Source organism: Myotis daubentonii, chromosome 1 (genome assembly GCF_963259705.1).
Source record: "Myotis daubentonii chromosome 1, mMyoDau2.1, whole genome shotgun sequence".
In the NCBI taxonomy this organism is placed as follows: domain Eukaryota; kingdom Metazoa; phylum Chordata; class Mammalia; order Chiroptera; family Vespertilionidae; genus Myotis; species Myotis daubentonii.
Genome location: NC_081840.1, coordinates 86,120,257 through 86,141,853, shown reverse-complemented (window position 1 = coordinate 86,141,853; position 21,597 = coordinate 86,120,257). Strand labels below are relative to the sequence as shown.

The 21,597-nt window shown below is 40.9% G+C and overlaps 1 protein-coding gene across 3 annotated transcripts in view; it reads right to left on the bottom strand.

Moving 5' to 3' along the window:
• NUBPL (NUBP iron-sulfur cluster assembly factor, mitochondrial) overlaps window positions 1–21,597 on the bottom strand; it is a 241,121-nt gene that overhangs the window by 126,046 nt on the left and 93,478 nt on the right. The window lies entirely within an intron of this gene.

The window sequence follows — 21,597 nt, the reverse complement described above, 5'->3', positions numbered from 1 at the left end:
TTTTTCTTATGGCTGAATAGTATTCCACAGTATGTATGTACCACATCTTCTTTCCCCAACCATCTACTGAAGGACACTTTGGTTGTTTCCATGTCTGGCCACTGTGAACAGTGCTGCAATGAACACAGGGTGCATGTTATCTTTATAAATAAAAGTTTTCACATTTTGGGAGGTAGATATCCAGAAGAGGGTTTGCTGGGTCATGTAGTAACTCTATTCTGAATTTTTGAGGAATGTCCATACCATTTTCCATAGTGGCAGTACCAGTTTAGATTCCCACCAGCAGTGAATGAGGGTTCCTTTTTCTCCGTAACCTCCCCAACACTTGTTAATACTTGTCTTATTGATAATAGCCATACTAACAGGTATGAGGTGGTATCTTATTGTAGTTTTTTGTTCCATTTAAATTCTTTATTGTTTAAAGTATTACATATGTCTCCTTTTCCTCCCATTGACCTCTCCCTGGCCACTCCCACTCCACAGCACATGCCCTCACCACCCTACTGTCTGTGTCCATTGGTTATGCTTATATGCAGGCATACAAGTCCTTTGTTGATCTCTTACCCCTCACACCTTCCCCTGCCTTCCCTCAGAGGTTTGTCGGTCTGTTCCATGCTTCTCTGTCTTTGGATCTGTTTCTGTTAATCAGTGTCTAGTGTTCATTATATTCCACAAATGAGTGAGATCATGTGATATTTATCTTTCTCTGACTGGCTTATTTTGCTTAGCATAATGCTCTCCAGTTCCATCCATGCTGTTGCAAATGGTAAGAATTCCTTCCTTTTTACAACAGCGTAGTATTCCATTGTGTAGAGGTACCACTGATTTTTAAACCACTCATCTGCTGATGGGCACTTAGGCTGTTTCCAAATCTTAGATACTGTGAATTGTGCTGCTATAAACATAGGGGTGCATATATCCTTTCTGATTGGTGTTTCTGATTTCTTGGGATATATTCCTAGAAGTGGGATCACTGGGTCAAATGGGAGTTCCAATTTGAATTTTTTGAGGAAGCTCATACTCTTTTCCCCACAGTGGCTGCACCAGTCTGCATTCCCACCAGCAGTGAAGAGGGTTCCTTTTTCTCCACATCCTCATCCACACTTGTCATTTGCTGATTTGTTGATGATAGCCATTCGGACAGGTGTGAGATGGTACCTCATTGTCGTTTTGATTTGCATCTCTCGAATGTTTAGTGACTTTGAGCATGTTTTCATATGTCTCTTGGCCTTCTGTATGTCCTCTTTTGGAAAGTGTCTATGGAGGTCCTTTGTCCATTTTTTGATTGGATTGTTTAATCTTCCTTTTGTTAAGTTGTATGAGTTCCCTATACATTTTGGAGATTAAACCCTTATAAGAGAGAACATTGGCAAATATGTTTTCCCATGCAGTGGGCTCTTGTTGTTTTGTTGATGGATTCTTTTGCTGTGCAGAAGCTTTTTATTTTGATGTATTCCCATTTGTTTATTTTCTCCTTAGTTTCCATTGTCTTAGGAGCTGTATCGGTAAAGATATTGCTACGACATATGTCTGATATTTTGCTGCCTATGGATTCTTCTAGGATTTTTATGGTTTCCCGTCTTATGTTTAAGTCCTTTATCCATCTTGAGTTTATTTTTGTGTATGGTGTAAGTTGGTGACCTAGTTTCATTTTTTTGTATGTATCTGTCCAATTTTCCCAACACCATTTATTGAAAAGACTGTCTTGACTCCATTGTATGCTGCTGCCTCCTTTGTCAAATATTAATTGAGCATAATGGCTTGGGTCGATTTCTGGGTTCTCTGTTCTGTTCCATTGGTCTACATGTCTGTTCTTGTGCTAGTAGCAGGCAGTTATGAGAGCAGTGGCTTTGTAATATAGCTTGATATCTGGTATTGTGATCCCTCCAATTTTGTTCTTCTTTCTCAGGATTGTTGTCGCTATCTGGGGTCTTTTTTTTATTCCATATAAATTTGGGGGGAGTTTGTTCTAGGTTTGTGAAATATGTCATTGATATTTTAATGAAGATTGCTTTGGGTGGTGGGTGTGCGTGCACAGTTCCTCTGGTGTGTGAATCACTGTGAGGACCCAGAGCCTTCTGGCATGCAATTCGATGTGTGACTCCAGCACCCGTGGCTGGGTGGCACCCTAGGTCCCTCTGGCAGCGCACCTGCAGTGCAGACCTGTGGCCCCTGCCTGGGCACACTGGATTGTTCAGGGTGACCCCAGCAGCACTCTAGTATGGCTTGAGTGGGGCAGGTGCTGGGTTGCTCTTGGTAGCCCCAGCTGTACTATCCCAGGGGCCCAGGTGGAGCGGGTGTGGGTTGCTCTGGGTCACACAGTCAGAGCTCTCCTGGGGCCCAGAGTGGGGTGCACGCTGGGTTACTCCAGGCAGCCTCTGCCGCAAGTCCCTAGGCTAGGGTGGAGCGGGTGCTGCTTGCTCTGGGTCGCACAGTCCTCGCTTTCCTGTGGCCTGGAGTGAGGCTCGTGAGCTGGGTTGCTCCAGGTCAGCCTCCCAGGGCCTGGTGTGGAATGGGCGCACGTTGCTCTGGTCACATAGTCTGCGCTCTCCTGTGGCCTGAAGTGGGACACATACAGTGTTGCTCTGGGTCTCCCTGGCAGCAGGTCCCAGGGCTCAGGGTGGAGTGGGCGCCAGGTCAGACTGGCAGCACAGTTCTGGGGCCCAAGGCAGGGGCAGGGCACAGGGGTCCCCCTGGCATGCACTCACTGCGGGGTCCTGGAGCCGGATCATGGGCCACTGTGTCCTGGCAGGCTGGTGAGGAGACCTGATGTGGGAGGTCACTCTGGCAAGCCCTCACTGCAGAAGTCTGGGAGCCTGCTGGGAGGTACTGCGTTGCACACTGCAGTGCATGGTTCCATGTGGGTTATGACTGGAAAGCAGTGTTCTCTAGGAGTCCTCTGCCCTTCTTATTGAAAACTGTCACCTCAGCTGTGTCTAATTTGTTAATTCAGGGTGGATGTTCTCCAATTTAGTTGCTTTTCTGGGCTGGCCCTAAAAGGAGGTGAGCAACACTGCTGCCTATTCCAAGACCATTTTGAAGTTTCTCATTTTGTTGTAGTTTTGATTTGCATCGCCCTAACACAGCCGTGGGCAAACTACGGCCCGCAGGCCGGATCCCGCCCATTTGAAATGAATAAAACTAAAAAAAAAAAAAAAAAAGACCGTACCCTTTTATGTAATGATGTTTACTTTGAATTTATATTAGTTTACACAAACACTCCATCCATGCTTTTGTTCCGGCCCTCCGGTCCAGTTTAAGAACCCATTGTGGCCCTCGAGTCAAAAAGTTTGCCCACCCCTGCCCTAATAGCTAGTGAAGTTGAGCATCTTTTCATGTCTGTTGGCCATCTGTATGTCTTCTATTGCCATTTGCGACAATATAGATAAATCCTGAGAATATCATGCTAAGCAAAACAAATAGACAGAAAAAGTCAAGAATCATATAATTTCATTCATATGTGAGATATATTAACAAACAAGACAAACAAAAACTCATAAACACAGACAACAGTATGGTGGTTACTAGAGGGAAAGCGGCATGGGAGGAGGTAGTAAAGGGTAAAGACAGTCAAAAGTATGGTGAGAAGAGGAGATTTGACTTTGGGTGGCAAACACAAAATACATATACAGATGATGTATTATAGAATGTACACTTGTAATCCATATAATTTTATTAACCAACTAGAGGCCAGGTGCAAGAATTCATGCACTAATGGGACCCCTCAGCCTGGCCTGTGGAATTGGGCCAAAACTAGTTCTCTGACATCCCCCAAAGGGTCCCAGATTGCGAGAGGGTGCAGGCAAGGCCAAGGGACCCCACGGGTGCACGATCGGGGCTGAGGAGGGACACAGGAGGTTGGCTAGCTGGGGAGGGACCGTGGGAGGGCTCCAGGGCACGCCCGGCCCATCTCGCTCAGCCCCAATCGGCTGGACCCCAGCGGCAAGCTAACCTACCAGCATCTGCCCCCTGGTGGTCAGTGGGCGTCATAGCAAGCGGTTGAGTGGCCTTAGTATATCATTAGCATATTATGCTTCGATTGGTTGAACAGCCAACCAGTCGACTGGACACTTAGCATATTAGGCTTTTATTATATAGGCTGTCACCCCAATAAATTTAATTGAAAATTTTAATCCAAATTTAGCTTTGAATATACATTTATTCTGGAAAATAGTATTATTCACATTATATCTGTATAGTAAAAAATATTTAACTTTGTCCAAATAGGCCCCCCCGCCCCCCCCCCAAAAAAAAAACTGGCCTTTGACTTTAGCTTCTAGAAAGTAATCTCTAAGGCAGCAGTTCTCAACCTGTGGGTCACGACCCCTTTGGTGGTTGAACGATCCTTTCACAGGGGTCGCCTAAGACCATCCTGCATTATCAGATATTTACATTATGATTCATAACAGTAACAACATTACAGTTATGAAGTAGCAACGAAAATAATTTTATGGTTGGGTCACAACATGAAGAACTGTATTTAAAGGGCCAGAAGGTTGAGAACCACTGCAAGGTCTTTATTTGCCTGGGACTTTGGGCTAGCCAGATAATAATAATAAAATTTAGGATGGGGGCTTTGGGTCACGCTCAGAGGGGATGGAGACTAGAGACTGAGATCCGTCACATGGACAATCAATCACGATCATGTCACAGAGTACCAATAAAAACTCTGAATACGAAGATTCAGGTGAGAGCTTCCTTAGCTGGCAATACACCATTCATAGTGTCACACACTAGTGCCAGGAAAGCAATGTGCCTGACTCTACAGGGAGAAGATGCCAGAAACTCCACATTTGGTAATTCCCTGGATACTGCCCTTTGTGCTTCTTCTCTTGGCTGATTTTAATATTTCCTTTCCTTGTAATAAACCATACCAATGAGTATAATAGCTTTCAATGAGTTCTATGAGTCCTTCTACCAAATTGTTAAAACTAAGGGTGGTCTTGGGAACCCTTAAATTTGCAACTAGTATCAGAAGTGAGGGCAACCTTGTAGGGACTGGGTCCTCTAATTTTATATCTGGGCTAAACTCTTTGTAATATAGATTCTCCCTTAATCAATTTATTCACAAGTATAAAAAACGATTTGGAAAAAAAAACCCTCAATACCTGAGGTTAGCTTAAATTGTCACTGAAAAATTACTAGTCTATTGACTATTAATGGTCATCTGCTCCCAGTGAAAAAGTATCAACAGTTAACCACTAAGAAAAGTACTGTTGAGTTTGGATCTGGATATAATAGACACCAAGACAGGAAGACATTTCCCTTCACTGAATTACAGCTTACTCTAAGTAACTTGGAAATGCTATTGTACCTCTGTGAAGGGTGATCAAGTCCAAGTAATAAATCCCTATAAAATAATTTAAATTCAATTAATTGAAAAATTTTAATTTTCTAGTACTACAGTTTAAAAATGAATTATATTACTACAGTTACTGATATTGTAACATATAAGAGTTTGTCAAATTTCTCATTACCAAATACTACTAAAAAGATTTTATAGCACACCTCCATATAAAAACCATACCAAAATAACATCTTATGAAAATTAACAAAAATGCAATGGAGGTGGAATGAAAAAGAGGCATTTAAATAAAAAATATCAGAGATTTACAAAGACATACTCTCAGATATACCTTACAATGAATGTACAAAGTCTAAAATACAAATCTATAGCCAAATGTCAAAGGAAAAGTCTTAATATATTAATATCAATTAACATTTCAGAGGTGATATTAAAGAGTGTATTTTCAACTCTTTTAAATAAAAACTTAAACCTTTTAAAACTTCAGTGGTACAGTTTAGTTAAAAGCTCAGCATAGGGAATCAGTAAGATTACTTGTGGGACCCTGTCCAAGTTGTTTATCCTTGTATGCCTCAGTTTCCTCACTTGAAAAATAAAAATAAAAACAACACCTATTATACAAAGTTGTGTGGATTAAATGAGATGATGCAGTTAAACAGTATAAGACTTAATACATAGTAAATATTGAATAACAGGTAGCAGTATTTAGTAGTATAGAATTATCTAAAGATAAAAATTAATTTGACTTATTTAATTTGATGTTTTCTACATTTTGGTAACTAATACACTAGACTTAGGCTTTACTAAAATAAACTAATTTAAAAGGTCTACCATTTATTTCTAAGGACATATGTATAGGCTTGGTAAAAACAAAACAAAAAAAATAAATAAAAAGAGGATGTTTTAATTCACCATTAGTAATTTCTTTTTTGGTAGACATTTTGTCAACATAAAATTAACTAGTATTATGTAAAACAACTATTAAATACACACGAACATCTATAAATATAAATTAGTACAGTATTATTTTTAAACTATGAATGATCACATAGCATTAACACATTTTTTAAAATCCATTAAGTAAAGGTTTACAGGAAACAAAAGATTCTATAGGGATAAGTTTCATGCCTTTCTTATTTACAATTTTTCTAAAATTTAACCACTTGAAAGAACATATAAAGTCAGAGGGTAGCTGCCTTAAACAGTATTAAGGAGACACTGATAGTCTTTGAAATGACTGACATCATGACAGTTATATGCTGTGAAGAATCTGGCAATCTCTGAGCAAGTAACAAGAAGGAAAATTTAGTTAGTAATGGAGAAATGAAGAGGAATGAACAGGTTGTCAAACAGCCACCAGCAGTATAAAACTGTCTTTCAACAACAGAAATCCTGACCAAAATGAATGACATGGAATAGCTCTGCAATGATTGTGGAAAAGGCGAGAATACAATTCAATCAGCATTAAAGTAATCACAACAAAAATAATTACTGTATCTCATTAAATAGAAAACACAGTGGAGTATAAGGTTCACCATTATTTTACACACCACCAAAGAAAAAATAATTAAACATGATGCCAAGATGTTACTGATTAGAAAATACACTCCAATTTCAGAGATATTAAAATTTTTTAAATGTTTTAAAATCAAGTAAATACAGTATCTGCCTCAATAATAAGTAGGAGTCAAATCCTATGAAATTCCCAGTAATCTATAACCCTTCCTCCCTCATAGCCTGCTTGGGATCTGTTCAAATCTTCTTAGAACCTGAACAGTTCCGCCAAGCTTACCTCTAACTCTGACCCATAATTCCCCATCTGCACTTGAAGAGACAGGATAAGTCCTTGCCCACCTGACGAGGGCCACAGCTGTATGAATCTCTCCTAAGGGCCCAGTAGGTAATCTTACGTTACCTTTACAAGTCTCCTTAACTATGACTACAGGAGACAAGGCCCTACCTTTTGTAATTACCCTTATTCTAGACCAGGGGTGGGCAACCTTTTTGTGAGTGCGTGCCAAAACCAGCAAAATCTCTGACTCAAAATCTTGTGCGTGCCAACCCTAATTTTTTGAGAACATGTTACGCCTACTTGATATCTCTTAAGGTGTACGTATGTGAAGAACCTTGAAGAAATAATAAAATTCATTCAAGCGACAAAAACACAGTATATGATGATGAAAAATACATTTATTTTTTAATATATACGTTACATAAAATTATTTATTTATCTAAGATGCACCTACACTGAATTTATCTGAAAAATTAAAAAGTCTATATTAAGAAAAAACTGTAAATGGAAGATTATAAGAGAGGGTTTCGCGTGCCAGCAAAAGTTACTGGCTTGCCATGTTTGGCACACGTGCCAGGGGTTGCCCACCCCTGTCCTAGACTCTGTTCAAATCATTGTGGGTTATATTTTAAAGTCTATGCCAACAACACCAAAAAATTGAGAAGTTAGGAATTCTTCTGAACTATTCAAGGTAGAAATAGGATATTATAAGAGTTTGGCAATTAGCCTCCTTTTAATTTATTCATTTTCTAAGGAAATTATTTTAGCCTCACTGATTTTTGCTACTAATGAATTATGTCTGAGATCATTTTCTCCCCCTTTCCTCAATATATTACTGGCTTGGTACATTTTCTATCAGTGCTGCCTTTTGCACTGATTGCTGACTTCAACTGAAAGAGACAGTTCATTTTGTCAATGTTCTTATAAACAAGCCAGCATTCTGCATGCTTCCCATTTATGTCAGAGGTGCAATTAGAGCCCGCCCATCCTTATATTAAACTACCGGAGGACCTCTATTACTTCCTTCTGGTAGATATTTCCGCTGGTAGATATGCAAAGAAAGAAATGGGAAACATTTCTCTGTGTTGTCAGACACAAAATAATATCCAAGCATCTTTGCTTTATCAATGAAACAGTGGCCAAGTTTAAACCACAATGATGACTTCAATTTCCTGGTACCTGCCTATCCTTTCTCTTTCTTACTTCCTTTCCTGCTCTCTTTTTGGATTCTGGACAGAAGTAACTGTCCTTCTTTTTAAAAAAATAATTATTTATTGTTGAAAGTATTACATGTCTCCTTCCCTCCCCCGACTGACCACCTCCAGCCCTTCAGCACCCTATTGTCGGTGTCCATGGGTTATTATGCATATATACATATAAGGTCTTTGATTGATTACCTCCCACCCTTCCCTGACTTCCCTCTGAGATTCCGCACTCTGTTCCATGCTTCCATGTCTCGGGATCCACTCCGCTCATCAGTTTATTTTGTTACTTAGATTCCACATAGGAGTGCGCTCATGTGATACTTGTCTTTCTCCGGCTTATTTCACCTACCAAGACACTCTCCAGGTCCTTTGGAGCATTTGTTCTAGCTCTGGAAAGTATGCCGTTGGTATTCTAATAGGGATTTCACCGAACCTGTGGATTTCCTTGGGTAGAATGGACATTTTAATGATTTGATTCTACCAATCCATGAACACGGTATATTCTTGTTTACACCTTCTTCTATCTCTTTTTTCAGCATCCTATAGTTTTCCAAGGTCTTCTGCCTCCTTGGTTAAGTTTATGCCTAAATAATCAACAGAAGACTGGCTGGAGAGAACCCTGATACCCAAGGACCGGGACGAGGGGCGGAGGCGCGATAGGGCTCCTGGTGCACCTACAGCAACTGAAGTTCCAGGGAAATATCTCAACTGTGGGATCTAATCCCCAAGCTAGGCCCCCCAGCAGAGAGCACGAGAACTAAGAAGGGTACCCACGTAACATCTGGCTGTGAAAAGCAGCAGGGTTGCGGTGTGCCAGGGAGCAATGGATGGATATTCAGGCACCCTCTTAAAGGGCCAATGCAATAAATTCCCTGTGGAGCCACCCACTTTGTGCTCCAGCAGAGGGAGGGCAGAGTGGACAGGAGCTGTGTGAGCAGAAACCAGGACTGGGTGACCTGAGTCTACACCTTAAATCATTCCTGGAGTGTGGGTTAGCCTATAAAGGGCCTGAGAATATGTTTTTCACTCAAAAGAAAAGAGCCAATCAAAGTAAGCCAAGCTTTGAACTGGGAGAAAAGGGAAGATCAGAGATGAGAAACCTACTGTACTGACGTTCTAGGAAAGAAGACATAATTAGATAGGCAAAGAAGCCTAACCTTGCCAGGGGGGAGCCAGTATGAAGAAGTAGCTAATAATATACCAAACGGGGGAGGGGAGATGAAATGCTAATTCCTGCATCCAGCACCGAGCAAAATGTGATTAAAATACCTAAAACCTGAGGAAGAACGTCAAGGAATTGATGGCCAAGAATGGTCAAGTACCTTCCTCTTCCAAAGGTACCAGAACTGGGGCTGATCACGGATATAGAGCACAAGGTAATCTGGCTCAGCTGTGTATAATCACAGAGCTGCAGTGGGAGGCCTTCCCTGAGTGTTAGGTTAGAAGAGAAGCTCTGAGAGTCAGGGCCTTAAAAGTTGCTCCAACCTAAAACTACACAGAACAAGAAGTGAGAATATCAGTGGTTGACAATGGAAAATAAAAACTCTCCTTTTTTAGCACTTCCCTTGCTTTGTTTTATTTATATTGTTTCTTAATAATTTACCCTAAATCTTTGGATCACTAAGTAGTTTTATCAAGTGAAAAGTGTTTCTACACCTGTGTTAACAGAGACCAGAACACAAGAAAAAACTGATGAAGTAATGACCAGATCTGCTCTAACACTTGAGAAATTTGGCATAAATGGCTTATGGTGTGGGGTTGGGGACCATTGGTGCCAGCCAAAGAAAATATAAGAGTTTTCTTCTTACATATCTACAATAGCAACATGTAAAACGAGAGCATCACAATACTCAAACCTGCATATATAAGTAATCAGTCATCACAGTGAGTTGGAGGTACTTGTGTAAGTCATTTCTTAAAATCAGCAGAAAAAGAGGAGCACTTCAGTAGGAAAAAGTAACCAGCAATTGATATGCATAGGCTGTTTCCTAACTCCTGAGACCTAGTTCTTTATCCACACTGGATTATTGACATGGAACTAAATGAAATCTCTGAAATCTGATATCCTATAACAGTGATGGCGAGCCTTTTGAGCTCGGCGGGTCAGCATTTTGAAAAACCCTAACTTAACTCTGGTGCCGTGTCACATATAGAAATTTTTTGATATTTGCAACCATAGTAAAACAAAGACTTATATTTTTGATATTTATTTTATATATTTAAATGCCATTTAACAAAGAAAAATCAACCAAAAAAATGGGTTCGCATGTCACCTCTGACACGCGTGTGAGAGGTTCGCCATCACTGTCCTATAACAATACCACCACCTTGAACAGACAACACTATGTAATACTCAGCCTTGTTATTTAAGTTCCAACTTTGATGGTCTTAACTAAAACACTGTAAAACAATATCTGAAAGTCATCAAACTTTTTAACATATCTAAACATTTGTTTATGACTATAAGTTAATAGTCTGTAACTGAAAGTTTTATGTTACAATTTTGAACTGTCTTACACATCCATGACCCAAACATAGTAAATAGGCAGTAAATTTCTCCTGCTGAAGATGACTAAAAGTCCAATAACATTTTAAAAGCACTGCAATAATTATCTGACACCAGTTCAATAAATATTTGTTAAATGAATGAACAAATGCATGGTGATCAAACCCTCTACTAGATTAATCAAAATGAGCTATTTACTAAATAATACTGTCTCAGAAAAATATTTCAAAGAACTGGGCTTTAGTTATATCTCTATTTACATATTCACTAATATATAGCTTTAAAGGGGAAAGAAGAATTCAAAACTAGGCTTAACATATTTGACTCTTTAGACTCAGATTAAGGTCCCAAAGAAATCTAAGAGCAATAGCTGACTTATATAGAAACTTGTTTCATGTTTAAAGAATTTTTAAGAAAATTATGTCTTAGCTGCCTGAAAGACAACTACCCTGCCCACTTAGATTAACTAGTTTCTAAATTCCTTAATGCTTCACCAAGGCCTAGTAAAGTGTTTTTAAATACGAGACTTGTTAAGTACCTGGTGATGCAAAAATCATGAAGAGGAATGATTAGAAGGTCAGATGCCCAAAACTGACAATGAAGACAGTCAATAATTTCATTTATAGTTAATGCATAGTCTATGAATCTTTTTCACGCAAGGCAATAAATTTATTTGGTATATTCAGATATGGTTAACTTAATTATCTTAAGAACATCATTTAATATTTTATCTCTTTGCCTAAGTGTTTGGGAATTTCTAAAACTTAATATATCATACTATAAATCTGGATGAAGAAGGTAATTTATATTAGTTACATAATGTCAAAGAAAAAAAATGGATAATGTCCTTAGAAACTGTTTAAATGATAAATGACTAAAAGAAGGTCATTTGAAATCATTTTCTCAGGCCTCCATGTAGAATTCAGTTGAGTACAGACACGTTACTAATATCTAAAGACTAGAGGCCCGGTGCATGGACTCGTGCAGTGGTGGGGTCCCTCACACTGGCCTGTGGGGATCAGGCCAAAACCGGCTCTCCAACATCCCCCAAGAGGTTTTGGATTGTGAGAGGGCGCAGGCCAGGCCAAGGGACCCACCACGGCACTATCAGGTCCGGGGAGGGACCGTGGGAGGGATCAGCCTGTCAGGCCTGTCTCACTCAGTCCCAATCGGCCGGACCCCAGCAGCAAGCTAACCTACTGGTCAGAGCATCTGCCCCCTGGTAGTCAGTGTGTATCATAGCGACTGGCCGAACGGTCTGACATTTAGCATATTAGGCTTTTACTATATAGGATAGGATCCAAGATGGCAGTGGAGTAGGTGAGTACACTCACCTCCTCCCAGGACCGAACTAGAATTACAGTAAAACCTCAATTTTGCAGATCTCAATTTAACAGACTTCGGATTTAATGGACAAAATGTCCAGTCCATATATCAAATGTGAAAATTAACACCCTATTAATTTTAAAATGCTTTTAACCAAGAGTTGCTTATAATTAAATTAATAGGTTATTTTTTTGTTATTATTTCACTGTTATTTTTGTTTGTTTCCGTTAATCCTCACCAGAGGATATTTTTTCCCCATTGATTTTTAGAGAAAAGGGGAGAAGGAGAGAGAGAAACATAGATAGATATAAGAAAGACACATCGATTGGTTGCCTCCCACATTCGCCCAGACCAGGGCCAGGGATCGAGCCTGCACCCGAGGTACATGCCCTTTATCTGAATCGAATCCAAGAGCCTTCAGTCCATGGGCCGATCCTCTAACCATTGAGAAAACCAGCCAGGGCCATGTTATTTTAACAAATACTAGCAAACAGGCCATTTGTTGGAAAAAACACTGTAAAAATATCACCAACATAAATAAATATTACACATCTACAACTATAATCTACATATTTAAACCCAAGAGTCACTGCTCGTAAACAATGTTCGGTGAATGATTAGCACGTGACCACACCGTAAGGCGCTCAGTAATTGTTCCTGTGGTCCTGTGGCATGACTTTCTGTAGTAGTCGTCTCACACATACAGGCAGATGTTCCAATATGAGCTAAGCCAGGCCCAGCCATCTGCATTTGTTTACTTGTGGTGACTGGTGAATGCACACAATTACCTGACATATTCAGTATAAATTTAAAATTACTGTAATATATAGAGAAAACTTTTCTGTGAAATTAAACTTTTCAAACATACTTAATTTTAATTACACTAACATGTCTACATAAGTAAAAACAGGTAAACTAATTTGTCAATTTTTTTAACATACACATTCGGAAAACCTACTTTATTATATAATGGACTTTCAGCTTTAATGGACACCCCCTTACCCGAATTAGTCCCTTATAGCGAGGTTTTCTTGTACAACTAAAATATAGAGCAATTAACCTGAATAACCAACGGGAGACTAGGTGAACAGAAGTGTTATAACCAAGGATTTACAGAAGTCTTATAGAGACTGGCAGGAAGAGCAGAAAATCCGAAGGTATCTCAGCTGCAGAATTCCCCCTGAGAAGCATGGGTTCTTGACCACACACCGGGCTCGCTAGCCCAGAGCACCAGAGGCAGAAAGAGGTGTCAACATAACATCTGGCTGTGAAAATCGGTGGGGATTCTGTCCAGCAAAAAGAGACACAACACAGGTGGCCTCTTCAAGGGCCAGTGCACAAATTCTTGTTCCAACCAGTCACACCGCCGACACCATCTTTCTTTTTTTATATATATATTTTATTGATTTTTTACAGAGAGGAAGGAAGAGAGACAGAGAGTTAGAAACATCGATGAGAGAGAAACATCGATCAGCTGCCTCCTGCATACCCCCTGCTGGGGATGTGCCTGCAACCATGCCCTTGACCGGAATCGAACCTGGGACCCTTCAGTCCGCAGGCTGACGCTCTATCCACCGAGCCAAACCGGCTAGGGCGCAGACACCATCTTTCTTGGATGAAGCACTTCCCTCCTTATTGCATCAGCCTGGGGTAGAGCAATAGACCTACCTTCTGAGCTCCCTTTAGCCCCACTTCTATGGAGGAGTCAGCTGCCTGGGACCAGAGTGTAGAGGTCTGAGCAGACTCAGGGGTATCAGTGACTTGAGTTGTGTGGCTCCAGAGCTGGGGCCATTTACTCCACCTTTCCATAAGGCTGACCTGTGCCTCCTCCACATAGAACATTCACCAGCCCCATCCTCCTGACTCCTGGCAGCTCTGCCCAACTCAGCTTGGGCTCTCTAGAAGGTTCTGGCAGAATACGGGACAAACTGGGTTGTGTTATTCTAGGATGGGGGCCATTTTTCCTTCAGACGCCAGACTGAAACAGAATTAATCCTTCACACAGCCAAATCTTGGTCTGTTTGGAACTGATAAACTCTGCTGACCTAACCCTGATGACTCCATGAGACCTCACCCCAATAGGAAAGTCTGCAGGCACCCAGAGGGTGGCAGCTAGACTTGATTTACACTGGGACTTTTGCTGAGTCGCCTCAGACCCACCGCTGGCACTGAGTTTGAACATGTACCAATCTGGTGAACACCCATACTCCTATGTGATGACTCACTGAGAACCTACCTTATGCAATTGGAGTACCTCCAGAGACACTTTCAGTGACTGAGCCCAACAGGAAGACAAAGGAAGGTGTAGGAGGATCTCGGGGTGCCTTGGGCCTTTTGCTGACCTGCACCTGGGCTGGGTACTGGTGGAAGCTGGCCTTGGTGTGTAGCTTGGTCCTTACATGCGCACCCAGGCCCAGTAGAGGCAACCACAAACTATGGATTACTTTGTAGCTCCAAAGAGATTGCCATGGCCAGTCAAAGACAGCATCTGAAACTGACCTGCACCAGAGTCCTCCCAAGAAACCCCAGAACCAACACACACTGTGGCCAGCTTCAAACAACATCAGGGCAGGATCTGATTAACTTCACAAGTGGAATATTCAAAGGGAAATCATGGCAAGCACCAGACCCTGCTGAGGCAAATTTCACTTCATGTTATCAGCACCTGCACAGCAGCTTATACACTGTGGTCGGGGTCAGTTCTCACCGTCAGCCAGCCTGCGGGGTGACCCCATGCACCAAAGAAACAAGACTCAATTACAACAGGAGGGGCTACATAACTCACACCAGGGACATTCCAGGAACACGCAGCTCAGGGGATTAAGGAGACTACGCTACAGGGTCCCTAAGGACACCAACTGTATAAGGCCACCCTACCAAGACTAGGAGACATAGCAGATCTACAATACAGAGAAACAAAGACAAAATGGGTTAGGCAGCCAAAACCATGCCGCCCACGAAAGAGGAGAGGAAATCTCCAGAAAAAGAGCTAAATGAATTGGAGACCAGAAATTTACTAGAGTTCAAAAAACTTAGTAAGAACTTCAACAAAGAGATAACAAGCATAAAATAGGACATCCTATATAATAAAAGGCTAATATGCAAATTGACCAAACAGCGGAATAACTGGTCACTATGATGCACACTGACCACCAGGGGGCAGATGCTCAACACAGGAGCTGTCCCCTGGTAGACAGTGCACTCCCACAGGAGGAGCACTGCTCAGCCAGGCTCATGGCTAGCGAGCGCAGCAGCAGTGGCAGCAGCAGCAGCTCTAAGGATGTGTGACTGCCGGCTCAGTCAGACATCCCCCAAGGGCTCCCGGACTGCGAGAGGGCACAGGTGGGCTAAAGGACCTCCCCCCCTATCCGAGTGCATGAAATCTGTACACTGGGCCTCTAGTAGAAATCATGAAAGAGAACCAGTCAGAAATAAAGAATATGATATCTGAAATGAATAAAACACTAGAAAGAATGAACACTAGGTTGGATGAAGCAGAGGACTGAATCAGCATTTTGGAAGATAAGGTAGCAGAAAACACAGAATCAGGGCATCAAAAAGGGGGGGAAAAGTATCATAAAAATGAGAATAGTATAAGGGACTATGACACAACATGAAACTTAACAATATCCACATCATAGGGGTACAAGAAGGAAATGAGAGAGCAAGAAATTGAAAATTTATATGAAGAAATAGTGACTAAAAACTTCCCTCACCTGGTGAAGAAAAAGACACCCAAGTCCATGAATTGCACTAAGTTCCAAACAAGATGAATCCAAAGAGTGCCACACCAAGACACATCATAATTAAAATGGCAAAGGTTAAAGAAAAACAGAATCATAAAAGCAGCAAGAGAAAGACCAGTAGTTATGTTCAAGGGAGCTCCATAAAACTGTCAGCTGATTTCTCAATAGAAACATTTCAGGCAAGAAGGGATTGGCATGAAATATTAACATTTACTAAACCTCTGTTACTTTAAACATTAAATACAGGAAAGAATTTGGTTGTTAATTATGCTGTTAAATACTGGGGAAAATGCACCTATAATAACTTCTGGTATAATCACTCGCCATTTGAGAAATGATGTATCCAACTTCCTTTGGCTCTTCCCATGGGACGCTTAGGGAGTTCTTTTTTTTTTTTTTTCATTTTATACAGGATTAAGCAGAGCTTAGCCCACACTCAAAAGCAAGATTCTTTAGGAAACCAAAGGCTGAGAACTTTCCTTATTCAGAACTGAAATTCCATTGTCAGGGAAATCACTAATACCAAATATCAAGGGAGAATGTCTCATTCCTATTGCAGGATCAGCTAAAGTGAAACTGCTTCTTTAGTTGCTAGGAAACAACCAACTCATTATATGCCATTATCAAAACCCTAGAGAAGAAAACTGGCATCTGCTTCACATTTGGGGTTACTGGAGATTGAACTAAAAGCACTGAAACTGCTGCCAAAATCCCCGGTCTCCAGGGCTTACATTGTGACCACAGCAGGTGCTGACACCAGACTAGCCTTTGAAGTTTTCCTTTCTGTAGGTCCTTTTCTAATAACTACACTTATATTTCCTGTATCCCACATTTTCAAACTCAAAGTTTCTAAGACAAGACTCCCACATTTGAGTTATGTATATCTATGTTGACAATTTAGAAAAAATAAGTAGTACTCAGGAATCTTAATAACAGAAAAATTTTAAACTATTAGTTATTCATTGAATGAAGAGTACTAGATATTTATGCCTTTAGTTATTTAGAGTCAAAATTGAAAAATAAGAGAAAAGTGTTTCAAAATCAGAATAAAAAGGGACACATACTGACAAATCTAGTACTCAAAATGACATTGCAGCTTTTATCTGTCTAGTTTTCTTAATTGATCATAAAGTTTAACTTCTTTTTTTATGGCCTAGCTTGCTTTCTCATAATGCATCACAAAATACTTTAATGAACATAACCATATTTATTCATCAGTCTCTTCCCTTCCTTTCAGCAGATAAAGCTGGAAGGAGAGGGGGTGAAATTATGCTAATAAATGACGAGACATCCGCAAGTTGAAGCCGAGACTCCCTATACTACTGCTTCTGTGTCCAGAAACACAGGTCACTTTCAGAAGATGCTGTTGGTAAGAAGAAGGAGACAAACCACTGTCCTTCACCAAATTACAAAGAATAATCCTGGTAGGGCTCCCCCACCTTCATGTAATCCTTTGCCCCACCTCTCACTCTAATGCTCACCTAATTTCAGTTACTCAAACCTGCCACTCTTAACTAAATGATGTTCCTTGATATTACTTCATACTGATAATCTCAAACAACTCAGTTCTACTCCATCACCATGCTTACCTTCTCCCAACCTGATCTTACCCACCTTCCTTTGTGTTTTACGAAACATCACTTCTGCCTAGGGTTGCCAGATTTCTCAAATAAAAGTAGAGGACCCTCACTTAGATCAGTTTAAATATCATATACACAACAAATAATTTTTAGTGTGAGCAATTGGAACATACCCATACTGTGAAAAAGTATTCACTGTGTATCTGATACTCAAAGTTAACTACATATATCCCGCATTTTATCTGGCAACCTTATTACTACCCTACTGTGAGGTATCTTGATCCTTGACATTTTTCTCACTTTCATAGAAACTGCTTTTCCTCAGTAATACATCATTTCCAAATTTCATCCATAAAAAAAAAAAAATGCCTAACCTTTCTAATACCCCTCCTTCTCTAAACAAAACCAATTTATATATGACTTTTCACATCCACTCCTCTCTCAGCTACTCAATCACTTCTACATCACAAGTGATTTTCTTTTTTTTATATGATTTTTTAAAAATATATTTTATTGATTTTTTACAGAGAGGAAGGGAGAGGGATAGAGAATTAGAAACATCGATGAGAGACAAACATCGATCAGCTGCTTCCTGCACACTCCCTACTGAGGATGTGCCCGCAACCAATGTACATGCCCTTGACCGGAATTAAACCTGGGACCCTTGAGTCCACAGGCTGACGCTCTATCCACTGAGCCAAACTGGTAAGGGCCACAGGTGATTTTCAATTATTTGGATCCTCCAATTTTACCCAGTCTCCTGATGCCTCCTGACATGTCTTTCTGACAATCAGGCCTTGACTTCAGTGTTTCCATAATTAGTGCTCTAGATATTTTTCTCCTTTAGACATTCTGCCATGCCAGTCCTGTATCCAACCACAGTTTTGCCCATGTCAATTTTAAGTGTCACAGAGTAGCTAAAGAGTTGGCAAAACTAAAAATTCTGATATTTAGAATCCATTGGGCCCTTGCTGCTACACAGGCATCCTATCATTCATATCTTCATCTCTTTTATTATTATTATTATTATTCCTCTGAAAGCAGTTAAAAGGACTGCCTCTGGACCATCAGAGGCCCAAACCTGATTTCAGAGCCACCAGCATTAGTTATTATGACCTAGGATAATCTATTAATAAAGTAAGAACTCCTTGGCCCTCCCTTGGACATACTGAAGAAAAATCTTTAAATGGGAGAATAGAACATGGAGAATAAATCTGAATTTTCAACTAACTCCATAGATAATTTTTATGAATACAGAAATTTGTGGTGATCCAAGATGATAGAAGCTACATTCAACTCTTCCCAGGACCAAACTGGAATTACAACTAAAGTATAGAAACATCATCCTAAATAACTAACTGAAAACTAGGTGGGGAGAAGCCTTATAACCAAGGACTTATAGAGGAGGCCACACAACAAAACTGGTAGGAGGCGCGGAGGCACAAGAGGGCTGGCCAGACACTCACTGGCAGCAGCTGAAGTTTTGGAGGGATCTCTCAGCTGTGGGGAGTGGTCCCCCTGAGAAGTGAGGGGTCTAAACCCCAAGCCGAGCTCCTTAGCCCAAACCACCAGAACCAGGAAAGGTGCAAAAAATATATTGCTGTAAAAAGCAGAGGGTTTCTGTCTGCCAAGAAGAGATGGCTAGAAACACAGACATCCTCTTAAAGGGCCAATGCACAAAATTTCCTTCACCCTTGGCTCCGGCAGAGGAAGGGCAGAGCATAGTAGAGTTATGTGGGGTTGATGGCTCTGGGAGATAGCTGAGAGGATTCCTGTACTGAGTCATTCCTCCAAACTGCAGAAGCCATCTTTCTCAGGCAGAGCATCACCTTATGCAGCATCAGCCTGGGGGAAAGCAATAGCCCCACCACCCACTGGAATCCCTCTCATCCCACCATGTAGAGCTTATGCCCTACTGAGGAGTACAGCCCAAGGCTCTTTAGTGACTGCACCTAACAGAGAGCCTGTAGGCGAAGGCTGATCTCTGGGTACTTTGACCTGCCCCTGGGCCTGGTGCTAGTAAAAACAGACCTTGGTGCACAGCTTCTCTCCACATGCATGCAGGCCCAGCAGAGGGAGCTACAAACTACGAATCGCTGATAGCTCCACACAGGTTGCCCAGAACCTGTCACACACAGAGTGTGACATCTGTCTGTACCACAGTCCCTCCAAAGAGGCCCAGAACCAATACACCCAGTGGCCAGTTCCACACAACAAAAGAGCAGGATCCAGTAAGCTTCATAAGCAGCATATCCACAGGGAGATCTCAGCAGGCACCAAACTGTGCTGAGGAGAATTCTACTTTGTGTGATCAGCATTTGCACAGCAGCCCGCACACTATGTTGGGGGCTGAGCCTGTCGGCCAAACTAAGGGTCAATCCCACACATGAACAGACCACAGGTCACCTACTACATAGGGCCATTGTAACAGACAGGAAGTCATGGCATTTGTACCTGATACATAGAAACACACACGAAGAGGCAGCCAAAATCGGGAAACAAAGAAACAGGCACCAAATGAAAGAATAATGAAATTCTCCAGAGAGCTAAATGAAATAGAGGTAAGCAATTGATCAGATATAGAGTTCAGAGTAATGATTACAAGGAAGCTCAACAGCATGAAAAATGACATAGAAAACATAAAAAAGGACCAGTCAGAAATTAAGAATGTCATATCTGAAATACATAATACACTGGAAGTACTAAGCAGTAGGCTCGATAAAGCAGAGGAGTGAATCAGCTATTTGGAAGGCAATGTAATAAAAAATACCCAATCAGAACAGCAAAGAGAAAAAAATTATATAATGCTGGCAATTAACACAATTATTCTATACTTTCTGACAGTATTCAGCAGTAGATAAAAGAGGTTGGGTTATGGCAGGACATTGGCTGAGAATATGGAATTGGGATCCTGCCCCTACTCTCTTACCCAACACTCCACAAAATAATAATAACAACAACAATAATAATAATATACTCTGGTTCCTGCAGACTTCTGATCCTTTCACCTCTTTTCTCAAAACATTTTCTTCATTTATAAAAGCAGGTACTAAATATAAGTTTGAACTTCAGGCACAACCTTTTTGTCGCCTAATTAATTTGTACTATCAGAGTTTTTTTAAATAAGAGAAAGTTTATATAGAAAGTTAGAGGCAAAGAAGAGCCCTCAGAGCTTAGGAGAGAGAAAGGTAAAGGTGACTAGCTGGGGAGAACAAAATGGGGAGAGGAAAGGTGCAGGTCCCAGGAGGAAGAGCTTGCTGTACTCTCAGGTTCAATCTCACTAATTTCTGCGGGAAACTCCCTTTGCCCCTCTCCTGAGGGCACATGCACACATGCTCTCTCTTCCACCCTCAAGGGCTCACCAGCAAAGATGCTTTTGTCACCTGTTGGAATTAGAGATTTAAAAGGATCCCTGTGATTTTAAAAAGGACACACAGAGGTAGAAAAGAGAGAACTCATGCACATCTGGCTGGGGACAGGCTATGGGTATAAATATGGGGATGCTACATCCCTGAGCTGGAAGCTTAGCCTGCATCTGCATCTCTTTTTTTATTTTTTAATCCTCACCTGAGGGATATGTCTTTCATTGATTTTGAGAGAGAAACATCAATCTGTTGCCTCCCATACACACCCCAACCGGAGATCAAACCCACAACCTGGGTATGTGCCCTGACTGGGAATCAAACCTACAATTTTTTGGTGTAAAGGACGTTGCTCTAACCAACTGAGACACCCGGCCAGGGCTTTTTTAAAAAATTGTATCTCTGTATCTCTTATCACTGACTTGAATCTCTAATAAGTCTATGGACACTGTGGAAAGCTGAAGTATTTCTACCGTCCGTGGCCATTCATAAAGGTTTGGGAGGAATTCTTAATCATTTCCTGTTGGGAATTATAATACTAATATAGAAGGGGAAAATTCATATTTAAAACATTCTCACAGCAAAATAAGATATTTCCTTTTGGTGTTTCCAACTTTTTATTGACTCTAACTTTTATTATAAACTGAACTGAGATTTGCTTAGAATTTCCTAAAAAAAAGAGAGGGGGGGGGGGGGCTGTTACCCACACAAATCAGGTTCAAGGTCAACAAGGAATTGGCAGAGAAAGGGTGTTGTTGAGAGTAAAACTGAAATA